Below are 15,076 nucleotides of genomic sequence, written 5' to 3'. Positions count from 1 at the left end.
CTAACACAGCAACACTGAGGACTGGGGTTATCTGGTTCTAACACAGCAACACTGAGGACTGGTTATCTGGTTCTAACACAGCAACACTGAGGACTGGTTATCTGGTTCTAACACAGCAACACTGAGGACTGGTTATCTGGTTTACAGCAACACTGAGGACTGGTTATCTGGTTCTAACACAGCAACACTGAGGATCTGGTTATCTGGTTATCTGGTTCTAACACAGCAACACTGAGGACTGGTTATCTGGTTCTAACACAGCAACACTGAGGACTGGTTATCTGGTTCTAACACAGCAACACTGAGGACTGGTTATCTGGTTCTAACAATATTCCTGGACTGCATATGATCTCAATCACACTGGACTTGTAAAGGACATTCAGTCAAGTTGAACTGGAAATGTTTGCAATAAAACAGTTTCTACTAATGATCTGTGCTCTTATGTCTTCAGTGGGAACTCCTAAATGTATTCAACATTAAATTGATTATGGTTGATTGTCCATTTGGTTAGGGGAGGGCAGGTAGCCTAGTGGTTAGAGTGTAGGGCGGCAGGGCCTGGTGGTTAGAGTGGGGCAGGTAGCCTAGTGGTTAGAGTGTAGGGGCGGCCTAGTGGTAGCCTAGTGGTTAGAGTGTAGGGGCGGCAGGTAGCCTGGTGGTTAGAGTGTAGGGGCGGCAGGTAGCCTAGTGGTTAGAGTGTAGGGGCGGCAGGTAGCCTAGTGGTTAGAGTGTAGGGGCGGCAGGTAGCCTAGTGGTTAGAGTGGAGGGGTGGCAGGTAGCCTAGTGTGTAGAGTGTTAGAGGGCGGCAGGTAGCCTGTGGTTAGAGTGGTTAGAGTGTAGGGCCTGCGGCAGGTAGCCTAGTGGTTAGAGTGTAGGGCGGCAGGTAGCCTAGTGGTTAGAGTTTAGGGCGGCAGGTAGCCTAGTGGTTAGAGTGGAGGGGCGGCAGGTAGCCTAGTGGTTAGAGTGTAGGGGCGGCAGGTAGCCTGGTGGTTAGAGTGTAGGGGCGGCAGGTAGCCTAGTGGTTAGAGTGGAGGGGCGGCAGGAAGCCTAGTGTTTAGAGTACGGTGACCGAAATGGTTGCTCGATCGAATCCCAGAGCTGACGAGGTAAAAATCTGTCGTTCTGCCCCTGAACAAGGCCATTATTGTAAATAAGAATTTGTTCTTACCTGCCTTGTTAAATAAAGGTTAAAAATACATTTAAAAAAAAGATAGAATGAAAGTTATTTTAGACATATGGTAAGTTGGTGTTTTCATTTTATAAAGCATTTTTACAAAATAAAAGTCTCACTGTAGCTAACCTGTTTACCACATCCGGTCTCAGGGATGGTTAACTCTGGAAACTCCTTTAGTCTCTACTGAGTTCGGTACATCAGCCTTTAGTCTTGCACCTTATTTGCGGAACAATCTTCAAAATGTTCTCAAATCTGTTTGTTCTGGTGTCTCTCGGTCAATTCAGAAAGCTGATTGAGGACATTATTACTAATATAATAATAATATATGCCATTTAGCTGACGCTTTTATCCAAAGCGACTTACAGTCATGTGTGCATACATTCTACGTATGGGTGGTCCCGGGAATCGAACCCACTACCCTGGCGTTACAAGCGCCATGCTCTACCAACTGAGCCACAGATATTATTATTATTATTATTATTATATTCTTATTACTGATGAATGTGTTTGTTTTATGACGTTATTCTTTCTGTATTTGGGTATTTATATTGGTTTTCTGGAATTGATCTACTTCAAGGCTCATCTGTAAAGAGACATTGGTCTCAGTATTACTCCTGATCAAATACAGGTTAAATTAAATAAATACATTTGTATTATTATATATATATATATATATATATATTATATATATTATAAAAAATAAAACCTGCTGTATATATATATGTTATAATATTGCATAGCTCAAACTCATAAACCACCAAGGAAAAGTTGTGACATATTTAAAAAAAAACCTGCTGTGGAAAAAAACGTGTTTACGTTGCATAGCATAGGGACGTAGCTCAGCCGCGGAGAAGTTGTAATATAACTGGTATGCGACTTACATTCCAAATTACCCCCTTTTTCGTTTAATAGTGCACTATTTTTAGCCGTAAGGATCTGGTTAAAGTGAGCGTACTAGGAATAGGGTACCATTTGGAACGTCATAACTTCTGACTTCGCAACTCGAGTCACATGTCGCGGCTGTGAGCTGGTCTCTCTAGACGAGTTGACACTTCTTTCCGCCCGCTAAGAGGACGGTGTGAAGTTTTGAGAAGTCACCGAGTACCGGGGGAAGGCGACAGCAAAGGCCATGGCGACCGGAGACAGTGGCGGAGAGAGTCTAGAGTCGTGGCTGAGTAAGTTAGATGACACGGGGAATTCGTTTTTTTTCTTTCTTTTTCTTCAGAGAGTTTGTTTAATGTATTTCTTTATAGTAGTGCGATTGTATATTTTTGTCGTTTGACAATAACTTGTCTTATGGTTCACATTTGGAAATGTTGCATCTTGAAGTTGTGCGTGACGGAAAGTCGAACCTTAGTCGAGCCAGTTTAATAAACAGGCTTTATGTCTCGTCATTTGTATGAGCGCGTGCAAATATGGCGAGCGATATTTACAGCTGCTGTAACTGTAGTTGAAACTGCCTTGTTGTCGCGCTGCATTGAAGTGGCGTTTTACATCTCATGTTTACTTTGCTTACTTTACTTTACTCATGTTTACTTTGTAGCAAATTCCGCGGAGGGAATTACGGAATAAAAAGTTACAAAGTTTGATTGTGAAGGGCATGCATGGTTTATAATTTATTACCAATATGTTCATTTTTAAACGCAACAAAATAGCTTTGAAAGAACAGGAAGTATGAGAAAGAAACATCTTATCAGCCAGTCACGCGCTCATCCAGATGTTTTTTAAAAAATCTTCTCCTTTCCTTCGACTAACCCAGCGGTGGAAAAAAAGTACCCAACTTCTCATACTTGAGTAAAATATACCTTTATTAGTCCAAGTGAAAGTCACCCAGTAAAATCCTACACGAGTAAAAGTATTTTGGTTTTAAATATAAGTATCAAATGTAAAAAATGCTAAAATATTCTTAAGTATCAAAAGTGAAAGTATAAATCATTTCAAATTCCTTATATTAAAGCAAACCAGACGGGACCATTTTGTAATATATATATATTTTTTACAATTTACGGATAGCCAGGGACACGCTCCAACACTCAAGACAAACGAAGCATGTGTTTAGTGAGTCCACCAGATCAGAGGCAGTAGGGATGACCAGTGATGTTCTCTGGTAAAGACCCCAGTATTAGTACTTTAAAGTACACCACTGCCTACACCCACGACACGGCACAGTGAGCTTCCGGTTCTAGTTCAATGTTACAACATCGTCATTGTAGAACACACACTTGCAGGGACCTTCCTTTGATCAGAAGGGCAAACGTTTGTTTTTCTTCTTCTATATTTGTTTCTATTTATATCCCAGGCAGGTCACAGACCCATCTAATGCAACGCTAGGCTGATAGGCTCCTTTCTTTCTCTCTCTCTCTTTTTCTCTCTCCTTCCTCTTTTTCTCTCCTCTCTTTCTCTCTCTCCTTTTTTCTCTCTCTTTTCTCTCTCTCTCCTCTCTTTTCTCTCTCCTCTCTTTTCTCTCTCTCTCTTTTTCTCTCTCTCCTCTTTTCTCTCTCTCCTCTCTCTCTTTTTTCTCTCTCTCTCTTTTCTCTCTCTCTCTCTTTTCTCTCTCCTCTTTTTCTCTCTCTCTTTTTTTCTCTCTCCTCTCTCTCTTTTTCTCTCTCTTTTCTCTCTCTTTTCTCTCTCTTTTCTCTCTCTCCTCTTTTCTCTCTCTCTCTCTCTCTTTTTCTCTCCTCTCTTTTTTCTCTCCTCTCTTTTTCTCTCTCTTTTCTCTCTCTCCTCTTTTCTCTCTCTCTCTTTTCTCTCTCTCTTTTTCTCTCTCTCTTTTTCTCTCTCTCTCTTTTCTCTCTCCTCTTTTCTCTCTCTCTCTCTCTTTTTCTCTCTCCTCTCTTTTCTCTCTCTCTCTCTCTCTTCTTTCTCCTTTCTCTCTCTCTCTCTTTTTCTCTCTCTTTTCTCTCCTCTCTTTTTTTCTCTCTCTCTTTTCTCTCTTTTCTCTCTCTCCTCTCTTTTCTCTCTCTCTCTCTTTCTTTCTCTCTCGTTCTCTTCTCTCTCGTTCTCTTCTCTCTCTTTCTCTTCTCTCTCTTTCTCTCTCTCTCTCTCTTTTTCTCTCTCTCTCTCTCCTCTCTCTCTCTCTTTTCTCTTTCTCTCTCTTTTCTCTCTCTCTTTTTCTCTCTCTTTCTCTCTCTCCTCTTTTCTCTCTCCTCTCTTTTTCTCTCTCTCTTTTCTCTCTCTTTTCTCTCTCTCTCTTTCTCTCTCTCCTTTTTCTCTCTCTCCTCTTTTCTCTCTCTCTTTCTCTCTCTCTCTTTTCTCTCTCTCCTCTCTTTCTCTCTCTCCTCTCTTTTCTCTCTCTCTCTCTCTCTCTTCTTCTTCTCCTTTCTCTCTCTCTCTTTTTTCTCTCTTTTTCTCTCTCTTTTTTCTCTCTCTCTTTTCTCTCTTTTCTCTCTCTCTCTCTTTTCTCTCTCTCTTTCTCTTCTCTCTCGTTCTCTTCTCTCTCTTTCTCTTCTCTCTCTTTCTCTTCTCTCTCTCTCTCTCTTCTCTCTCTCTCTCTCAGACAAGGCCACAGACCCGTCTAACTCAGAAGACAGGTGGGACAGTATCCAGGGCTTCTATGACCAGGTCAACCAGGAGGCTGATGGGTGAGTAGACACTATGGCTGTGTCCCCTGACGGCAGCTTATGACCAGGACAACCTATTATCTATATAGTGAACTACTAATGACCAGGACAACCTATTATCTATATAGTGAACTACTAATGACCAGGACAACCTATTATCTATATAGTGAACTACTAATGACCAGGACAACCTATTATCTATATAGTGAACTACTAATGACCAGGACAACCTATTATCTATATAGTGAACTACTAATGACCAGGACAACCTATTATCTATATAGTGAACTACTGATGACCAGTACAACCTATTATCTATATAGTGAACTACTAATGACCAGGACAACCTATTATCTATATAGTGAACTACTAATGACCAGGACAACCTATTATCTATATAGTGAACTACTAATGACCAGGACAACCTATTATCTATATAGTGAACTACTAATGACCAGGACAACCTATTATCTATATAGTGAACTACTAATGACCAGGACAACCTATTATCTATATAGTGAACTACTGATGACCAGTACAACCTATTCTCTATAATAGGGCACTATTTAGGGGCTCTGGTCAAAAGTAGACTTAGTGCACTAACAGAAGGAACCCAAATAGTACCCTTCCCTGTCTATAGCGCTAGGGCCCATAGGTCCCTGGTCTAAAGTAGTGCACGATATAGGGAATAGGGTACAGCAGTAGGCTACAGGGATTCTAAATGCCCTCTGATTGTATAGCAGTAGACTACAGGGATTCTAAATGCCCTCTGATTGTATAGCAGTAGGCTACAGGGATTCTAAATGCCCTCTGATTGTATAGCAGTAGGCTACAGGGATTCTAAATGCCCTCTGATTGTATAGCAGTAGGCTACAGGGATTCTAAATGCCCTCTGATTGTATAGCAGTAGGCTACAGGGATTATAAATGCCCTCTGATTGTATAGCAGTAGGCTACAGGGATTCTAAATGCCCTCTGATTGTATAGCAGTAGGCTACAGGGATTCTAAATGCCCTCTGATTGTATAGCAGTAGGCTACAGGGATTGTAAATGCACTCTGATTGTATAGCAGTAGGCTACAGGGATTCTAAATGCCCTCTGATTGTATAGCAGTAGGCTACAGGGATTGTAAATGCCCTCTGATTGTATAGCAGTAGGCTACAGGGATTCTAAATGCCCCCTGATTGTATAGCAGTAGGCTACAGGGATTCTAAATGCCCACTGCTAGTTTATAAATCTACTCTCCTATTCCCAGTCCTCAGGTTGCCACTCGTCTCCTGGCCCACAAGATCCAGTCTCCTCAGCAGAGAGAGGCTCTGCAGGCCCTCACAGTAAGATAACATTATACTATAGTAATAACTATATAATACTGTTGTAAAACCCCCTCTACGTAACAGAAGATCCAGTCTCCTCAGCAGAGAGGCGCTTCAGCCCCTCACAGTAAGATAACATTATACTATAGTAATAACTATATAATACTGTTGAAGATCCAGTCTCCTCAGCAGAGAGAGGCTCTGCAGGCCCTCACAGTAAGATAACATTATACTATAGTAATAACTATATAATACTGTTGAAGATCCAGTCTCCTCAGCAGAGAGATGCCCTTCAGGCCCTCACAGTAAGATAACATTATACTATAGTAATAACTATATAATACTGTTGAAGATCCAGTCTCCTCAGCAGAGAGAGGCGCTTCAGCCCCTCACAGTAAGATAACATTATACTATAGTAATAACTATATAATACTGTTGAAGATCCAGTCTCCTCAGCAGAGAGAGGCTCTGCAGGCCCTCACAGTAAGATAACATTATACTATAGTAATAACTATATAATACTGTTGAAGATCCAGTCTCCTCAGCAGAGAGATGCCCTTCAGCCCCTCACAGTAAGATAACATTATACTATAGTAATAACTATATAATACTGTTGTAAAACCCCCTCTACGTAACAGAAGATCCAGTCTCCTCAGCAGAGAGAGGCGCTTCAGCCCCTCACAGTAAGATAACATTATACTATAGTAATAACTATATAATACTGTTGAAGATCCAGTCTCCTCAGCAGAGAGAGGCCCTTCAGGCCCTCACAGTAAGATAACATTATACTATAGTAATAACTATATAATACTGTTGAAGATCCAGTCTCCTCAGCAGAGAGAGGCTCTTCAGCCCCTCACAGTAAGATAACATTATACTATAGTAATAACTATATAATACTGTTGAAGATCCAGTCTCCTCAGCAGAGAGAGGCTCTTCAGGCCCTCACAGTAAGATAACATTATACTATAGTAATAACTATATAATACTGTTGAAGATCCAGTCTCCTCAGCGGAGAGAGGCTCTTCAGCCCCTCACAGTAAGATAACATTATACTATAGTAATAACTATATAATACTGTTGAAGATCCAGTCTCCTCAGCGGAGAGAGGCTCTTCAGCCCCTCACAGTAAGATAACATTATACTATAGTAATAACTATATAATACTGTTGAAGATCCAGTCTCCTCAGCAGAGAGAGGCTCTTCAGCCCCTCACAGTAAGATAACATTATACTATAGTAATAACTATATAATACTGTTGAAGATCCAGTCTCCTCAGCGGAGAGAGGCTCTTCAGCCCCTCACAGTAAGATAACATTATACTATAGTAATAACTATATAATACTGTTGAAGATCCAGTCTCCTCAGCAGAGAGAGGCTCTTCAGGCCCTCACAGTAAGATAACATTATACTATAGTAATAACTATATAATACTGTTGAAGATCCAGTCTCCTCAGCAGAGAGAGGCTCTTCAGCCCCTCACAGTAAGATAACATTATACTATAGTAATAACTATATAATACTGTTGAAGATCCAGTCTCCTCAGCAGAGAGAGGCTCTTCAGCCCCTCACAGTAAGATAACATTATACTATAGTAATAACTATATAATACTGTTGAAGATCCAGTCTCCTCAGCAGAGAGAGGCTCTTCAGCCCCTCACAGTAAGATAACATTATACTATAGTAATAACTATATAATACTGTTGAAGATCCAGTCTCCTCAGCAGAGAGAGGCTCTTCAGCCCCTCACAGTAAGATAACATTATACTATAGTAATAACTATATAATACTGTTGAAGATCCAGTCTCCTCAGCAGAGAGAGGCTCTTCAGCCCCTCACAGTAAGATAACATTATACTATAGTAATAACTATATAATACTGTTGAAGATCCAGTCTCCTCAGCAGAGAGAGGCTCTTCAGCCCCTCACAGTAAGATAACATTATACTATAGTAATAACTATATAATACTGTTGTAAAACCCCCTCTACGTAACAGAAGATCCAGTCTCCTCAGCAGAGAGAGGCTCTTCAGCCCCTCACAGTAATAGGTTGAACGATATGAAGGAAATGCATTGTGTGGTTTCTCTTGGCTCTTGTGGGTTATGTCACGTGAAGGAGCGCCCAGGGTTTCACGCGTTGCTAGTTAGTGAAGCGAGAGAAGGTAGAGAACTGTAACGAGAGGAGAGAGAGAACTGGAACGAGAGGATAGAGAGAACTGGAAAGAGAGGAGAGAGAGAACTGGAATGAGAGGAGAGAGAGAACTGGAACGAGAGGATAGAGAGAACTGGAAAGAGAGAAGGTAGAGAACTGGAATGAGAGGAGAGAGAGAACTGGAACGAGAGGATAGAGAGAACTGGAAAGAGAGGAGAGAGAGAACTGGAACTAGAGGAGAGAGAGAACTGGAACTAGAGGAGAGAGAGAACTGGAACTAGAGGAGAGAGAGAACTGGAACTAGAGTAGAGAGAGAACTGGAACTAGAGTAGAGAGAGAACTGGAACTAGAGTAAAGAGAGAGAACTGGAACTAGAGTAAAAAGAGAGAGAACTGGAACTAGAGTAAAAAGAGAGAGAACTGGAACTAGAGTAAAGAGAGAGAACTGGAACTAGAGGAGAGAGAGAAATGGAACTAGAGTAGAGAGAGAACTGGAACTAGAGTAGAGAGATAACTGGAACTAGAGTAAAGAGAGAACTGGAACTAGAGTAAAGAGAGAACTGGAACTAGAGTAAAGAGAGAACTGGAACTAGAGTAAAGAGAGAGAACTGGAACTAGAGTAAAGAGAGAGAACTGGAACTAGAGTAAAGAGAGAGAACTGGAACTAGAGTAAAGAGAGAGAACTGGAACTAGAGTAAAGAGAGAGAACTGGAACTAGAGTAAAGAGAGAGAACTGGAACTAGAGTAAAGAGAGAGAACTGGAACTAGAGTAAAGAGAGAGAACTGGAACTAGAGTAAAGAGAGAGAACTGGAACTAGAGTAAAAAGAGAGAGAACTGGAACTAGAGTAAAGAGAGAGAACTGGAACTAGAGTAAAAAGAGAGAGAACTGGAACTAGAGTAAAGAGAGAGAACTGGAACTAGAGTAAAGAGAGAGAACTGGAACTAGAGTAAAGAGAGAGAACTGGAAATAGAGTAAAAAGAGAGAGAACTGGAACTAGAGTAAAAAGAGAGAGAACTGGAACTAGAGTAAAGAGAGAGAACTGGAACTAGAGTAAAGAGAGAGAACTGGAACTAGAGTAAAAAGAGAGAGAACTGGAACTAGAGTAAAGAGAGAGAGAACTGGAACTAGATTAAAGAGAGAGAGAACTGGAACTAGAGTAAAGAGAGAGAGAACTGGAACTAGAGTAAAAAGAGAGAGAACTGGAACTAGAGTAAAGAGAGAGAACTGGAACTAGAGTAAAGAGAGGGAGAACTGAAACTAGAGTAAAGAGAGAGAGAACTGGAACTAGAGTAAAAAGAGAGAGAACTGGAACTAGAGTAAAAAGAGAGAGAACTGGAACTAGAGTAAAGAGAGAGAGAACTGGAACTAGAGTAAAGAGAGAGAGAACTGGAACTAGATTAAAGAGAGAGAGAACTGGAACTAGAGTAAAGAGAGAGAGAACTGGAACTAGAGTAAAAAGAGAGAGAACTGGAACTAGAGTAAAGAGAGAGAACTGGAACTAGAGTAAAGAGAGGGAGAACTGAAACTAGAGTAAAGAGAGAGAGAACTGGAACTAGAGTAAAAAGAGAGAGAGAACTGGAACTAGAGTAAAAAGAGAGAGAACTGGAACTAGAGTAAAGAGAGAGAGAAAGACTGGAACTAGAGTAAAAGAGAGAGAACTGGAACTAGAGTAAAGAGAGAGAACTGGAACTAGAGTAAAGAGAGGGAGAACTGAAACTAGAGTAAAGAGAGAGAACTGGAACTAGAGTAAAAAGAGAGAGAACTGGAACTAGAGTAAAAGAGAGAGACTGGAACTAGAGTAAAGAGAGAGAACTGGAACTAGAGTAAAGAGAGAGAGAACTGGAACTAGAGTAAAGAGAGAGAGAACTGGAACTAGATTAAAGAGAGAGAGAACTGGAACTAGAGTAAAGAGAGAGAGAACTGGAACTAGAGTAAAAAGAGAGAGAACTGGAACTAGAGTAAAGAGAGAGAACTGGAACTAGAGTAAAGAGAGGGAGAACTGAAACTAGAGTAAAGAGAGAGAGAACTGGAACTAGAGTAAAAAGAGAGAGAACTGGAACTAGAGTAAAAAGAGAGAGAACTGGAACTAGAGTAAAGAGAGAGAACTGGAACTAGAGTAAAGAGAGAGAGAACTGGAACTAGAGTAAAGAGAGAGAGAACTGGAACTAAAGTAAAGAGAGAGAGAACTGGAACTAGAGTAAAGAGAGAGAGAGAGAACTGGAACTAGAGGAGAGAGAGAGAGAGCGAGAGAACTGGAACGAGAGGAGAGGGAGAGAGAGAACTGGAACGAGAGGAGAGGGAGAGAGAGAACTGGAACGAGAGGAGAGGGAGAGAGAGAACTGGAACGAGAGGAGAGGGAGAGAGAGAACTGGAACGAGAGGAGAGGGAGAGAGAGAACTGGAACGAGAGGAGAGGGAGAGAGAGAACTGGAACGAGAGGAGAGGGAGAGAGAGAACTGGAACTAGAGTAAAGAGAGAGAGAACTGGAACTAGAGTAAAGAGAGAGAGAACTGGAACGAGAGTAAAGAGAGCAAGAGAGAGAGAGAGAACTGGAACTAGAGGAGAGAGAGAGAGAACTGGAACTAGAGGAGAGAGAGAGAGAACTGGAACTAGAGTAAAGAGAGCAAGAGAGAGAGAGAGAACTGGAACTAGAGTAAAGAGAGCAAGAGAGAGAGAGAGAACTGGAACGAGAGGAGAGGGAGAGAGAGAACTGGAACGAGAGGAGAGGGAGAGAGAGAACTGGAACGAGAGGAGAGAGAGAGAGAACTGGAACTAGAGTAAAGAGAGCAAGAGAGAGAGTGGCTAATATGGTTTAAGAGGACATGATGAGGGTCAACAGTTCACCTGGCTGGTAACAATGGGGTGCTTGAAGAACAGGGTTTAAACAAATGAATCGAGCAGGAGAATGACATGAGTGCGACTTTTAATTTACTCACATGTAGCGTGGTAAGCAGTATGGTCACTGTTCCCTACACACTGACTGGGGCTGTCTGTTAATGGATGCACCCTGTTCCCTACACACTGACTGGGGCTGTCTGTCAATGGATGCACCCTGTTCCCTACACACTGACTGGGGCTGTTTGTTAATGGATGCACCCTGTTCCCTACACACTGACTGGGGCTGTCTGTTAATGGATGCACCCTGTTCCCTACACACTGTCTGGGGCTGTCTGTCAATGGATGCACCCTGTTCCCTACACACTGTCTGGGCTGTCTGTTAATGGATGCACCCTGTTCCCTACACACTGTCTGGGCTGTCTGTTAATGGATGCACCCTGTTCCCTACACACTAACTGGGGCTGTCTGTTAATGGATGCACCCTGTTCCCTACACACTAACTGGGGCTGTCTGTCAATGGATGCACCCTGTTCCCTACACACTGTCTGGGGCTGTCTGTCAATGGATGCACCCTGTTCCCTACACACTGACTGGGGCTGTCTGTCAATGGATGCACCCTGTTCCCTACACACTGTCTGGGGCTGTCTGTCTGTTAATGGATGCACCCTGTTCCCTACACACTGTCTGGGGCTGTCTGTCTGTCAATGGATGCACCCTGTTCCCTACACACTGACTGGGGCTGTCTGTTAATGGATGCACCCTGTTCCCTACACACTGTCTGTTAATGGATGCACCCTGTTCCCTACACACTGTCTGTTAATGGATGCACCCTGTTCCCTACACACTGTCTGTTAATGGATGCACCCTGTTCCCTACACACTGTCTGGGGCTGTCTGTTAATGGATGCACCCTGTTCCCTACACACTGACTGGGGCTGTCTGTTAATGGATGCACCCTGTTCCCTACACACTAACTGGGGCTGTCTGTTAATGGATGCACCCTGTTCCCTACACACTGACTGGGGCTGTCTGTTAATGGATGCACCCTGTTCCCTACACACTGTCTGGGGCTGTCTGTTAATGGATGCACCCTGTTCCCTACCTACACACTAACTGGGGCTGTCTGTTAATGGGTACACCCTGTTCCCTACACACTAACTGGGGCTGTCTGTTAATGGATGCACCCTGTTCCCTACACACTGTCTGGGGCTGTCTGTTAATGGATGCACCCTGTTCCCTACACACTGTCTGGGGCTGTCTGTTAATGGGTGCACCCTGTTCCCTACACACTGTCTGGGGCTGTCTGTTAATGGATGTACCCTGTTCCCTACACACTGTCTGGGGCTGTCTGTTAATGGATGCACCCTGTTCCCTACACACTGACTGGGGCTGTCTGTTAATGGATGCACCCTGTTCCCTACACACTGACTGGGGCTGTCTGTCAATGGATGCACCCTGTTCCCTACACACTGACTGGGGCTGTCTGTTAATGGATGCACCCTGTTCCCTACACACTGACTGGGGCTGTCTGTCAATGGATGCACCCTGGGTTAGTGTAGTCTAGGCTGGGTTACTGTAGTCTAGGCTGGGTTACTGTAGTTTAGGCTGGGTTACTGTAGTCTAGGCTGGGTTACTGTAGTCTAGGCTGGGTTACTGTAGAGCTCTGTGTGACTGCTGCTGAAGTATAAAGGGCTTTAGAAAATAAATGTGATTGATTTATCTGCAGTTCCTGGGTCAGTGGTGTGGTGCGGAGGTGAAGCTGAAATACACTTCCTGTAGAACCTATAGAATTCTGACATCACTGTTTCCCACAGGTTCTAGAAGCCTGCATGAACAACTGTGGCAAGAGGTTCCACAGTGAGGCGGCAAAATTCCGCTTCCTCAATGAACTCATCAAAGTCCTGTCTCCAAAGGTATGAATGACCAAAAAAGGTTTTATAAGGAATGTGTCTGTGGTCATCCCAAATGGAAGCCTATTGGGAAGCCTATTAGGCTGGGTTACTGTAGAGCTCTGTGTGGTTTAGGCTGGGTTACTGTAGTTTAGGCTGGGTTACTGTAGAGCTCTTTGTGGTTTAGGCTGGGTTACTGTAGTTTAGGCTGGGTTACTGTAGAGCTCTGTGTGGTTTAGGCTGGGTTACTGTAGTTTAGGCTAGGTTACAGTAGAGCTCTGTGTGGTTTACGCTGGGTTACTGTAGTTTAGGCTGGGTTACAGTACATTTACATTTAAGTCATTTAGCAGACGCTCTTATCCAGAGCGACTTACAAATTGGTGCATTCATCTTATGACATCCAGTGGAACAGCCACTTTACAATAGTGCATCTAAATCTTTTAAGGGGGGTGAGAAGGATTACTTTATCCTATCCTAGGTATTCCTTAAAGAGGTGGGGTTTCAGGTGTCTCCGGAAGGTGGTGATTGACTCCGCTGTCCTGGCGTCGTGAGGGAGTGTGTTCCACCATTGGGGAGCCAGAGCAGCGAACAGTTTTGACTGGGCTGAGCGGGAACTGTACTTCCTCAGTGGTAGGGAGGCGAGCAGGCCAGAGGTGGATGAACGCAGTGCCCTTGTTTTGGTGTAGGGCCTGATCAGAGCTTGGAGGTACTGAGGTGCCGTTCCCCTCACAGCTCCGTAGGCAAGCACCATGGTCTTGTAGCGGATGCGAGCTTCAACTGGAAGCCAGTGGAGAGAGCGGAGGAGCGGGGTGACGTGAGAGAACTTGGGAAGGTTGAACACCAGACGGGCTGCGGCGTTCTGGATGAGTTGTAGGGGTTTAATGGCACAGGCAGGGGAGCCCAGCCAACAGCGAGTTGCAGTAATCCAGACGGGAGATGACAAGTGCCTGGATTAGGACCTGCGCCGCTTCCTGTGTGAGGCAGGGTCGTACTCTGCGGATGTTGTAGAGCATGAACCTACAGGAACGGGCCACCGCCTTGATGTTAGTTGAGAACGACAGGGTGTTGTCCAGGATCACGCCAAGGTTCTTAGCGCTCTGGGAGGAGGACACAATGGAGTTGTCAACCGTGATGGCGAGATCATGGAACGGGCAGTCCTTCCCGGGAGGAAGAGCAGCTCCGTCTTGCCGAGGTTCAACTTGAGGTGGTGATCCGTCATCCACACTGATATGTCTGCCAGACATGCAGAGATGCGATTAATGCCACCTGGTCATCAGAAGGGGAAAGGAGAAGATTAATTGTGTGTCGTCTGCATAGCAATGATAGGAGAGACCATGTGAGGTTATGACAGAGCCAAGTGACTTGGTGTATAGCGAGAATAGGAGAGGGCCTAGAACAGAGCCCTGGGGGACACCAGTGGTGAGAGCGCGTGGTGAGGAGACAGATTCTCGCCACGCCACCTGGTAGGAGCGACCTGTCAGGTAGGACGCAATCAAGCGTGGGCCGCGCCGGAGATGCCCAACTCGGAGAGGGTGGAGAGGAGGATCTGATGGTTCACAGTATCGAAGGCAGCCGATAGGTCTAGAAGGATGAGAGCAGAGGAGAGAGAGTTAGCTTTAGCGGTGCGGAGCGCCTCCGTGATACAGAGAAGAGCAGTCTCAGTTGAATGACTAGTCTTGAAACCTGACTGATTTGGATCAAGAAGGTTATTCTGAGAGAGATAGCGGGAGAGCTGGCCAAGGACGGCACGTTCAAGAGTTTTGGAGAGAAAAGAAAGAAGGGATACTGGTCTGTAGTTGTTGACATCGGAGGGATCGAGTGTAGGTTTTTTCAGAAGGGGTGCAACTCTCGCTCTCTTGAAGACGGAAGGGACGTAGCCAGCGGTCAGGGATGAGTTGATGAGCGAGGTGAGGTAAGGGAGAAGGTCTCCGGAAATGGTCTGGAGAAGGGAGGAGGGGATAGGGTCGAGCGGGCAGGTTGTTGGGCGGCCGGCCGTCACAAGACGCGAGATTTCATCTGGAGAGAGAGGGGAGAAAGAGGTCAGAGTAGAGTAGAGCTCTGTGTGGTTTAGGCTGGGTTACTGTAGAGCTCTGTGTGGTTTAGGCTGGGTTACTGTAGATTAGGCTGGGTTACAGTAGAGCTCTGTGTGGTTTAGAC

At 44.1% G+C, this 15,076-nt stretch overlaps 1 pseudogene across 1 annotated transcript in view; it reads left to right on the top strand.

Annotated features, from left to right (window-relative positions):
• Nucleotides 1-2,033: 2,033 nt before the first annotated feature.
• The window catches only part of LOC118383254 (ADP-ribosylation factor-binding protein GGA3-like), a 34,678-nt pseudogene continuing 21,635 nt past the window's right edge, over nt 2,034-15,076 (top strand). Inside the window, exons 1-4 of the transcript XR_008104540.1 lie at nt 2,034-2,346; nt 4,668-4,752; nt 5,986-6,061; nt 12,845-12,943. The product of XR_008104540.1 is annotated as an ADP-ribosylation factor-binding protein GGA3-like (transcript). The remainder of the gene's footprint in view (nt 2,347-4,667; nt 4,753-5,985; nt 6,062-12,844; nt 12,944-15,076) is intronic.

This window comes from Oncorhynchus keta, unplaced genomic scaffold, assembly GCF_023373465.1.
Source record: "Oncorhynchus keta strain PuntledgeMale-10-30-2019 unplaced genomic scaffold, Oket_V2 Un_contig_17880_pilon_pilon, whole genome shotgun sequence".
Lineage (NCBI taxonomy): Eukaryota > Metazoa > Chordata > Actinopteri > Salmoniformes > Salmonidae > Oncorhynchus > Oncorhynchus keta.
This window is presented reverse-complemented; position numbering and strand designations above follow the sequence as displayed.